We start from the raw sequence: 12,239 nt of genomic DNA on the forward strand, positions 1-12,239 counted from the left end.
CGATCCCGAACCTGATGCACCAAGGTTCACATTCGAGGATGTCCTACACAAGACAGAGCATAAGAAAAGGAAGACAATACTCGACACAAAATTGGTACTGAAATAACAATAGAGTACTCACCTGGTGGATCTTCACAGCTTCAGTGATGGGTTCCCCACCAAGTGCATCGGCTGGATAGTGGGGGCACGCGATAGCATTTCCTGGGTGCTGCCAGCCAGGGTAGTCCTATCTTCATCCCCTACGAGTACCTCAGTACCCACAGGGTTCACTTCGGCAGCGGGGGGCTCACGATCATCCCCAGCATTACTATCCTCCCCGAAAGCTGAAACTTCAGTTGGAACGGTATCGGCTGCCATCTCCGTTGTCTCGACTACATCATCAGTCGCCTGCAAGAAAAAGAAGTCATGATCAGTAGTTGTGGCATTACTATACAAGCTTAATCGTACCTGCACCTCAGGGATTACGCAAAACACGCATTTTGACAATCGTCGTCCATCACCTCGGCGGCGGGGCCAAACTGGCATCAAGCTCATCTTAAGTTGGGCGCTTCAATGTGCCAGAGGATGCTCTAGCCTGCTCTGAAGTACGATGCTGCACAACAAAATCCTCAGCAGCATCAGTGTTAGAGCTGCTGAGGGACTCGGTCTCTTCGTCCTTCTCCTCCTCTTCCTCCTGGGTCCAAAAGTACACCACACATTTTTGCTATCATTAGCACCGAGGGAGGAGGGGGGGTGAAAAGAACACGAGTACGTCTTCCTGCATAAAGGGAAACAAGTCGGCAAAGAAGATTAACAATGAATAGGTACTCGGGGGCTACGGCCACAGATACTTAGTCCTCTTGGCGGGTCGGAAGCATTGAAGGCCCCGACTACCTTGGGGATATCCTCGGCATTCTTGAACATTTGCCCTAGTCTCTTCATCACTTCATCAGTGGAGATCTCTTCAGGTGACATCCTAAACGGGTCATTAAGACTCGAGTACTCGTAACCCCACATGTTGCAGAGTTGCAGGGGCTGTACTCATCTCTTCAAGAAACTGAAGGTTACCCCAATGCCTGTCAGTCTCTTCATCTTTAGATTGGTGATCTTGGCCAGAAGCTCGGGTACTTGCATACTTTCCCCGATCTTCGATTCGTCGATCTACCTACTGCTCCACACCGCGCGATGGCCAGTGACCTTAGGCAACTTCAGCACATGGTCTTCAACATAAAACCACTTTTCTTTCCTACCGGGGTGCAATTCACTGGTCTTGTAATCCAGGTACAGACTACTGCTTTTCTCCCAGATCTGGATCCCTACGCCACCGACTACCTCAGTGTGCTCCTTCCTGGGCTGCGGCTTCACGTGGAATATTTTCTGAAACAAGTTGAAGTGGGGCTGAATCCCCAGGAAAGCTTCACACAGATGTACAAATATGGCAATATGGAGGATGCTATTGGGGTTGAGATGAGCCAATTGCAGATGGTAGTATTCCAAGAGACCCTGAAAGAAATTAAAAGTGGGCACAACAAAACCCCGCTCAACAAAAATCCCGAAGGTTACCGTCTCATCTGGGTGTGTCTCCAATGGCCATGAATTCCCGTGGGCACATCTCCAGCCTACAATGGTCTTATCCTTCAACAGCTTTTCCGTCACGAGTTCTTGGATCTCCTCCTCCTTCTTGCTTAGCCTCTTCCAGGCCATGGCCTAGTTCGGCGGCACAGTCTGGTTGGTTTTTCGTACTTCGGCAGTGGCAGTTGGGGTTGCTTCCCCTTCCTGGATCCCTTTTTGGAACCCTCAATGTCCTTGAAACAAGTAGCTTTCTTCCCCATCCTGATGCTCGCACGTCTCTTCACCCGCATATACTCAGGGGCTTGGCGGGGGGAGGCGGCGCTGGCGATCTGAGATTAGATTGCAGCGGTGCTCGAGGGTAGGGTTTTTTGCAAGGCAAGATAGCAGATAGCAAATGATAGAGTAAACGAGAGGGGTAACTTCTCCCATCCCTTTATAACAGTGGTGAAGTTAACGGAGGTAATGGCTCGATCTTTTCGCACCTGGCCAAAAATTTTGCACTGTCTCATGGTTACTAGATTTATCGCAAGAGATAGAGTTGATTGTTGGCAAACGGTCATGATGACCAGTGGTTGACCCTTATACCTCCTGGAGCTAGTCATATAACGGCTCAGGGGCTGCGTACACCGTGCCCGTTGGTTAAAAAATTCTTTTTCTTCGAGATCAAGATAAAGACAATGCAGATGCAGATTGATCCTCAGCCTGATTCTTCGATTCAACTGAAGGCTCGGGGGCTACTCCACATGGAGTGCGATTTTCATCGCACTTCCATATAAAGATTCAAGGATAGATGTTCAAAAGCAACATCATATGAGGCTTAAGCACATTCGAGGTGCATGATAGTACTCGAGTTACTTGAAGACTCAACCCTGACAAAGTGCTCGAAGAGCACCAAAAACTAGTCGAGCGAAGTCTGTAAAGGTACTCGAGACTGTTATATTTGACTAAAACGTACTCGAGGGCTTATCGTACATACATCCATGGGCCCACCAGAAGGTTTGGACGGATCCGCATGTGGGGCTGTACACCGAGACATATCAGACATGGAGACTATAGTACAGGATGGCGTAGTCCACATGGAGTACAAGGAAACTACTTGTAGTAGTTAGAGTAGGACTCTCTAGTCAAAACCGACAAGTACTCTCATAAGACAACCGACCTGTAACCCTGCTTCCCCGGCATATAAGGGCGGGCAGGGACCTCCTCCAGATAGATTCAATCCAATACAAACAAAAAACACACAAGACATAGGGTATTACGCGATCTAGCAGCCCGAACCTCTCTAAATCGCGTGCCTACGTACAGCATCGAGTTCCTGATTTTGGTGACACCCACCAACCAAAACTCTACCTCGGCTACACGCTTAGTAGGTTGCCAGGTTTAAACACCGACATAACCCATATGGAATCATGCTTCTGAGAGGTGTGGGGCAGACCAAGAATGAAATCCATGTTTATGTCCTCCCATTTCCATAATAATATAGGTAACGGTTGAAAAGTACCGGCTACTCTTAAATGACTTGCTTTTACCCTTTGGCAAGTGTCGCATTCCGACACATATTGAGCAATTTCTCTTTTCATCCTAGTCCACCAAAAATTTGGTCGGAGGTCTTGGTACATTTTGGTGCTACTCAGGTGAATAGAGAACTTGGAGAGATGTGCCTCATCCAGGATTTGCTTTCGGACATCATGATTTGCTGGAACAACCAAGCAGTCCTTGAACCATACAACTCCCTTCCAGTCTTGGCGGAAACTCTTATATCCTTCATCCCTTTGAGAAAGCTTTTGCTTTATGAGTTTTATCTCTATGTCCTCTAGTTGTGCCATAATGATTTAATTGTGCAGGGTAGGTTTGATAGAGATGTGGTTCAGTGTGCCTTGAGGAATAATTTCCAAATTAAGCTTCCTCATCTCATGACACAAGGTTTCTGTGAAATGTTCTGCAGAAAGGCAATTGCAATGAGCCTTTTGGCTTAATGCGTCTGCAACCACATAGCCTTCCAGGGGTGATAATGCACCTCTAGATCATAATCCTTAATCAATTCCAGCCACCTCCTTTGATGCATATCGGCCTGTGTAAAGATGTACTTGAGACTTTTATGATCAGTGTAGGTATTGTAATGAGCACCCATCAAGTAATGTCTCCGGATTTTCAGAGCATAAATCACCACTGCTAGCTCAAGGTCATGCGTCGGGTAATTCTGCTAGTGAGGCCGAAGTGCACGTGAAGCATAAGCAATGACTTGATTGTCTTGCATAAGAACACATCTGAGACTAGTGCCAAAGATGTCATAGTAAATGTCAAAGGGCTTAGTATTATCAGGTTGGGCTAAGACTAGTGCCAAGGTGAGTAGTTTTCGCAAAGTGTGGAAAGCTTCTTCACACTTTTCGCTCCATACAAACTTGACCCCTTTCTTTAATAACTCGGTCATTGGCTTGGCTATCTTTGAGAAATCCGGAATGAAACATCAGTAATAGCCTGCCAGACCAAGAAAACTTCTGATTTGATGAACAGAAGTGGGTGGCTTCCAGTCCATCACCTCTTGCACCTTGCTTGGGTCAACTACTATGCCTTCACTAGATATGGTGTGCCCCAAGAATTTCACACTATGCAGCCAAAATTCACACTTAGAGAACTTGGTATAGAGGTGATGATCTCTAAGGCATAGAAGTACAATGCGGAGGTGCTGAGCATGCTCTTCCTCATTTTTGGAATATATGAGGATGTCATCAATGAAGACCACAATGAACTTGTCAAGCTCGGGCATAAACACCAAATTCATGAGGTACATGAAGTAGGCAGGAACATTTGTGAGCCCGAAAGACATGAATAAGTGCTCATATAATCCGTACTGGGTAGAGACGATGGTCTTAGGGATGTCACTCGGTCGGATTTTAGTTTGATGATAGCCAGAGCGGAGATCAACCTTGGAGAATACTCTAGCTCCAACGAGTTGACCAAAGAGGACATTAATATGGGGTAGTGGATACTTATTCTTGATAGTCACCGCATTCAGAGGTCGGTAGTCTACACACATCCTCAAACTATCATCCTTCTTCTTTACAAAGAGAGTTGGGCAGCCCCAAGGTGATGTGCTTGGGCGAATAAAGCCCTTGTCTAGCAGCTCTTGAAGCTGGGTTTTTAATTCTGCCAACTCCACAGGCGGCATTCGATAGGGTCTTTTCGAGATAGGTGCAGTGCCTGGCCGTAGTTCAATGGCAAACTCAATGTCCCTATGTGGTGGAATTCCTGGCAAGTCATCCGGAAAGACATCATCATACTTGCATATCATGGGAATATCCTCCAGTCAGGACCCAATTGCCAGATAAGTGCATGAATTTATGCACTCTCGGGCTGGCAAGTGAACTGTGGAAGATCCATCTGTAGGTGAATTTATTTGGACGGCCCATGCTGCAATGTCTATCGTGACTTGGTGCTGAGTCATTCAATTTGTCCCCAATATAATGTCTATGCCTTCCAAACCCAAGATAATAAGGTTGGTTTTGAAAATTTTGCTACCCAACTTGAGTGGTACAAGATGTGCTACTTGGTTGGAAGCAATTTTACCACTAGGTGTTGAGATCATGTACGACCCTTTAGTATGACAGAAATCCAATCCACATTTACCACTGAATTTTGTCCCAATAAAGCTGTGCTATGCACCAGACTCAAATAATATAATCGCAGGCTGGTTATGGATAGAGAAAATACCCATCATGACTGGTGCACCCTCGGAAAGATCGGCGAGAGTGGTGAAGTTAAGCCTCCCTTGCTTGACCTGAACCTTCTGCCTCTTGCCCCTATTCTGGTTTGGGCTCTGTCCCTTGTCACTACAAGGATTTGACCCTTTTAGCACCACTTGTTTTCGCAACACCACACATTTGGTTGCAATATTTTGTTCTATGGCAACCAACGGCATAATTGGTAGCGATATATGGGCTTTATGGCCACAAAAATTGTGTGTTGCATTAGTCATAAGCTCTATTGCAAGAGAGAGGTGCTAATGCTGCAGTGGAAAAGGTGGTTGCGAGTATGGGTTCTGCGCGGGGTTGGCGGGGTGGACGCGCACGAGCCGACGGCGTGGAGGAGGCGCGGGGGCCGGCGGCGTGGTGGACGTGCGTGTAGGAGGCGCGGGGGTTGGCGGCGTGGAGGAGGCGCGGGGCGGCGCGGGGGCCGGCGGCGTGGAGGACGTGCGGGGAGGCGCGGGGCTGGTTGGGGAAGGGGAGTGGAGGTGGAGGGGGCTGTGGTGGATGGATAGGGTAGACGCGTGCGACGACCTAGGGTTTCAGAGGGCAAGTAGCCGTCGGATCGGATGGATGAACGGTCAAGAAGAATTGGACCGTGGAGGCTGTTTGGGTGGGCCGAAAATACAGCCCATTAAACAAATTTAACTTTTGTAGTTGAAATATGAAGTAATTCCAATAAATAATAAGTAGAGATATATTTAAATTCTTAAAAAATATTTCATTGCAAAAAATTATAATTAAATTATTTTTAGGAATAAAAATACTAATATAATGTTATATTAAACTTTCATATGAAAAAGTTTATAATCGGCATACTAAGCTATTGATCACCTCAAAACTCAGTGGGGATCGAAGAATTTACTATAAATACATACTCTCAGATAAACACCAAATGAAGAAAGTTGTTGTCTCCTCTGATTTTTTTTTATTAAAGTTGTAAGAATGTCTTTTGCTCTCTAACCAAAGTTTGGAATTTTCTTAGAACTTTTAGGTATTATTCAATTTTGAAAACTATAAAGTAACTATGAAAACTAGAGTGCATACTATACAAACATTTGGATTTTACCTTCCAAATTCACATGTCGTATTCTAATCTATAAATATAGTGGCATGTATATGTTTCTAATGTAAAAGTAGGTTTCACCATAAAAAAATGGGTAAGGAAATACTTAAAAAAAGTATATTAATACATTGAGTCAAGGTCTATATACTTATGAGATAATGACCTCGTAGCTATTAAGCAAGATCACCACCTAAGACTTTAAACAAACTTGCCATACTAACATACAAATGCATGTTGGCTTGTTAGCTTGTTGGGCAATACAATGGGCAATTAGCTTGTTGGCTTAGAATATATATAAGAAAATATTAAATTTACTTGGTGGCTCAATAGAAACCGCCAAGAAAATGAATTATTAACTTGGCGGTTCCTAAAAATAGCCAAGGAAACCCATCCTTTTCTTGGCGGTTCGTGGAAACAGCCAAGTTAATCCATCCTTTGCTTGGCGGCTTGCATAAACAGCCAAGGAAACCCACGTTTTCCTTGGCGGTTTACAATAACAGCCAAGGAAATACATTCTCTTGGCGGTTTTCTGCCACTGCCAAGGAAACGTTATATTCCTTGGCGGCTCAATTTTGACCGCCAATTTTTCCATTTTATTTTTGTGCCTGCTTGCTTGTCCAGTGAGTAGTTTTCTTTTGCCAGTAGCTCAGCATTTTTCTCAGTTGCCCATGTATTTTTGGACCTCTCTTCTGCTTCCTTCTTGTTGAATAATTAAGAGGATACACATGACATGAAAAAAATAAGAAGGAAAAAAACATCTGGACGGTAGTCTTTTTTTTCCCTAGACATTGGGTACTGCAAATTTTGGAAGCACATGAGGTGTGTTATTGAAAGTTGAAAAGTATCCTCACAATTTTTCTTCTCAGCAGTTGCATCATTCTGTGCAGGCCTTTTAACTCTCTTCCTTGAATAAAAAATATTTTAATTTAATGGGTATTTGTGATTTTCTATTAAATGTGTAGGCATCCAATAAGTAAAATAAAAATTTAGTGATGGAAATGAAAAATATTGTTAGTTTGAAAAACTAAATTGATCTTTTACCGTAGCAATGCATAGATATTTTCTCTATCTTCTACTAAAAAAACCGAATCTCTACTTAAAAAATCAAAGAGGAGAAAAAACTTCGTACGTCCCGTCCGCGATGACCCTGCGTCGTCCGCGCTTCACGCTTCGCCCTCCGATGGAATGCGTGTTGGGAGCCACCACGCGCCATCCGCTGCGCCTCCTCCAGCCCCGCACTTCACGCTTCGCCCTCCGATCTTCCACTCGCTCTCCTACTCCTCCTCGCTCGCCCTACATCCCCGCCGCCGCCCGCAATCCTCCTCTCCTCAAGATCCACCAGCCGCCGTCCGCGAGGGAGACAACCCATCAGCCCTCTACGCCGCTGCCGCCACCGCACAACCCAACCCCAACTGCCCTTCTTTCCTCCCCTGCACCAGCCGCCGTGATTGATCCCCCCGCCTCCATGAGACCGGTGCGAAGTGCACGCTCCTTCTGCCCCTCCTGCATGGCGAAAGCTTTCCCGCTAGGCTCCCCTCCATCCCCGCCGATCTTGCCTCACTCCTCACCTCTAATCTTGCCGCCCTCCCCCTTCCAATCTTGTAGGCCGATGGCTATGGTAGGTTGCTGCAGCGTCGCCGGCGCCAGCCGCACAGCAGCGCCGTTTGATGGCAAGCGAGAGAAGAAAAGTGCCCCTGTAAACGAACCGCTTCTTCACCGGGAGGTCCAACTCCGGCGTCAGTACATCACCACATCAGAGATTCGTGAACTTGGAATCAACGCCACCTTTGCCAGTTGCAGCGCCACCGCCACGGTCACCGCCAAGTGCAGCATGTTGGCCGGAATCCATAGTTGGCAGCCACGGAGGTCAATCCTCTTCCACAAATCCTTGGTTAATTTTCCTCTCTTGTTCAGATTGTGTGTCAGCATGAAAAAAATCCCCAAATCATGGTGTTGTTTGGGTTGCTTGATTGCTTAATTGGGTAGTTGAGATGCAGCGCTAGTCAGATTTATGGGCTGGCCAAGATAAGGTTAGTAAGATTGATTAAACTGTAAAATTTATGTTTCTTTTCATTCACTAGCTATCATCTGATATAGATGTTAGCCTGTCAGTACAAGCTCTGTGCAATGACACATGGATCATCACTCATCAGCCACAGATATAGATGGTAGCTTGTGCATTAGTAATTATATGCATTGGTTCTAAAGTGTGGGACGTATCTGCTTGTGCTGCTCTATATATATGTCAGTTGAATCTGGTGCTTGAAAATGTCGCTTGCTGTGAACATATTAAATATTGCTGTCTATTTTCAGGGAACAAGGTGGCTGCAAATAGGAAAATGGAAGGCTTCGGAAGATGGGAGACGCTATGTAGGGAATCTTTACTTTAAAAAAACCAAAAAGACGAAAAAACTTCGTACGTCGGGCACAACTGAGATAAGTGAAGCCGAGGGCTTGATTACTCGATGCTGAGATTAGCATCAACCATGATGTTGTGCACCTGACCCACCGTAACTCTTTGAATTGACTGTACTGAAAACAGGGCATTTCCTGAATTTGCAAGAATTACGGCATGGCCATGGGGATTGGTTATGGCTCAACTGTTGCCGTCCCATCGGCATTCGACTTTGACACCAGCTCGTGGTGTGATCATGTCGGGTGCATCGTCAAGAAGCTCAGTGACTAGGTAGATGTATTCTCTATGCCATGGTGGTTGGAGAGGTCGGCTCCACTATCGTTGTTTTATGTTTCACTAAATTTTTTTTTAGGAAATGATGAGATACATTTATTGTAACCCATCTCAAGTAGGATAGTACTTCATTTTGGAACTCTAACAGAATTTCTCTCTTTCAGTTTATATGCTTGTAGGTGATTAGTAATGCATTGGTACTATTTGCATGTTGGTTCTATATGGAGTTGAATCTATCATTTTCAAGCATGTTGTATGATATAGCATCCAAGCTAGACAAAGTCTGAGAATGATAAACCGTTAAAGGTAATGCATTTTAAAACTGCATTCTATGGCAATTTGATCTTTTAGAATTATAGATAACTCCTAGCTTTATCATTGAGTATTCTATGCCACAAAAGGCTATTTACCAACACTTGGCAAGTTCTTTGCAGAAATATTTAGTCAGGGGCCAAGAGAAGCAAGTGCTACTGCCTTGGTATGTTCTATATCTGTTGTGTATCTTTTTCCTATCACTTAGTACTATCAGACCTTATCTCAGTGATTACTTAGTACATACGTCATTGTGGTGATTTTGGAAAATACTACACTCATTGTGGTGATTTTGCAGCTCTACCCCTGGCCGTGATTGGTCAAGTGCGCCAAGGGGATTTGCACAGGTGAATGCTTGACATTGCTCTTGCTCTTGGTTCAGTTGGGAGGCTTGCAGATATGTTTTTTGGACTGCATAGATCACTACATAATATCTTTTTGTCTCTTGTGTTGCCTGAGCATGGATTTACTTTGATCAGGGTCTTTGTTCTGCATCCAGGTCATAAAAAAATTTCTACATAATTTCTTAATTGAACTGACATTATTTCATTGCTTATAAAAAAATTGATTCATGGACAACGTGGAGTAGGATGACCCTTGCCATTGGCTGCATAAGGATGATTCATGGCAGCTAGTCCAAATTTATACAAGCTTCAATTCTATTTAATTAGATTAAATTATACTTTATGCAATATCATAATATGAGGGGCTTTGGTACAGAACTCATTTGTTTGCTCAATTATTCTAGCTGGTTTCTATTAGACTAATGGCAGGTTGCGTCTATTACTGAAAGCTAGCTGTTTTTACTGAATGAGGGGTAATTGTTAACTTTGTATTGAGCTGGGAAGAACAATTGTAATTGTATGCATGCGTGGAGCTAATGTTTTCCTATATGCAGCTTGGTCAGCAGCACTACATACAGACATATATTTCTTGAGGTTTTAAATATCAAAGGTATAATATGAGTTTTGGAATATAGCTACGCTGACTGCTTGCAGTTGAATTCTGTGCAAAGTTGCAGCTTGTGATAGATATGTAGCTTAGCTCTCAAATGGAAATTTAGGTGCCTCGCCTTTGTTTACATTTCTGCTCATTGGATCCTAGATTGGGCAAATTCATTGCTTACAATTGAACTTATTTGAGTTGACATGCATAGGATAATTCATATAGATAGTACCAATCTGCTGAGCATAATTTGACCCTGTGCAAAGCTAGGGAGTGCTCATTTCTACTTCTCTATCTCTATCTAAAATTGTATACCATGCTACACCATTTGGTGTGATATAATTAAATTAACATAACATACGTGTTCATTCATAGGTGATTACTGATCAGTACTAAAACATAAGCATACGTGTGCCTCTGAATTCTGTGTGTTCATGAATTGCAGGAAAGCGTCGATAGCCAAAATATTTAGAGAAAGCTTTATGCTTATATGCTGGTGATGGACTACTAGAAGAATGAAGAATTACAGAAAGGTTTATTGGTGATTGCTAGTGCCAATGGGACATGAATAGATCAATAAGAGAACTCATATTTAACATAGTTGCGCTTGTAGTTAGAGATGATGTTTTTATTGTCATTGTGTTATTACTTTGGTTGAGACATATATTTGAAGTTAATGAAGGTTTGAGTTCTTATATGTGATGATGAAATATATACTTATGGCACAATTATTTTGTAACAACAATTAAATTTCTAGCTACAAAACGAAATTAAAAAGGTGCTGGTCAAAATGCCCTCGTTGCAACAAACCACTACGCAACCACTGTTTGTTGTTGCAATACACATTATTGCCACAAACCTTATGTGTTGCTATAGGACGTGTCTACCACCAACAATGATTCGTTGCGTTTTCCATCTATTACCACCAACAATGATTTGTTGCATTTTCCATCTATTACCACTAACAATGATTCGTTGCATTACTTTTTATTGCTACCAGCAAGTGAACGTTGCAATTGTGACTCTAGCCACCAAATTTGTTACGTTGCAATATTTATTTGATGCAATGGAGCATATTGCATGGCAATATGGCCATATTCCCATGTAACTATGGGGTGACAATAAACCTATTTTGCGACAAATTTGTTCATAGCAGTACTGTCATATTGCAGCCATGTATTTCATTGCAACAATAATTCATGCAACCATTCTGTTGGTCGCAATATCCGTGCTTGCAACCAAATCGCAGTTGCGTTAGTTTTTTTATATGCATTGCAAAACCACCATATTGCAACACCACTCCAAAAGGATGCAAAAGCCTATTGCACCGTTCCAAATGCAGCCACCTGTCAACCACCATACACAGATGTAATTGATCCTTATTGCAACCAAAGTAGCCATATTGCAACCCAAAATAGGCATCACGATAGGGCTGGATCCTAGTAGTGTGTTCTGGAGCCTATTCTGTGGGCATTCTTTAGCAAAATGATTTGGACTCCCACAGATGAAGCATCAGTTCCCATTGCAAGTGCGAGCTGGCTGTGGAGGTTTTGGCTTTGGGCCCTGCTGCTAAAAGTTAGGGAAATGTGGAGCTCCCTGTTGCTAAGGCGGCCTAATGACCCAACTTCCAGGTTGAGGGGTTCTCTGAGGAACTCGGGGTGGAGCATTTAGAACAAGTCAGAACTTTGGAGTCGGGGCACTAGTTGAGGCCATTGGATCCTTCCTCTTCTTGTCTACCCAATGAGCCAAGATACAGTCCTCTTGAGAGATCTCCAAGTTCACCAGCTCATTATAACTGTTCACCTTAATGGGATTCAGCCGTTCCCTGAGCTTGGTATTGAGACCTCTACAAAAACGGTCCCTCTTCTTCTCATCGGTGTTAGCATGATAACCCGAGTACTGACATAAATCATTGAAGGTCTGAACACACTGG

At 43.7% G+C, this 12,239-nt stretch overlaps 1 long non-coding RNA gene across 1 annotated transcript; it reads left to right on the forward strand.

Moving 5' to 3' along the window:
• Positions 1-9,219: 9,219 nt before the first annotated feature.
• Positions 9,220-10,444, forward strand: LOC117850915 (uncharacterized). The gene is made up of 4 exons (XR_004639404.2): positions 9,220-9,355; positions 9,484-9,527; positions 9,660-9,708; positions 10,260-10,444. It is a non-coding gene; the product is annotated as an uncharacterized lncRNA (long non-coding RNA).
• Positions 10,445-12,239: the final 1,795 nt, after the last annotated feature.

The sequence above is a fragment of the Setaria viridis genome, chromosome 3 (assembly GCF_005286985.2).
Source record: "Setaria viridis chromosome 3, Setaria_viridis_v4.0, whole genome shotgun sequence".
Taxonomy (NCBI): domain Eukaryota; kingdom Viridiplantae; phylum Streptophyta; class Magnoliopsida; order Poales; family Poaceae; genus Setaria; species Setaria viridis.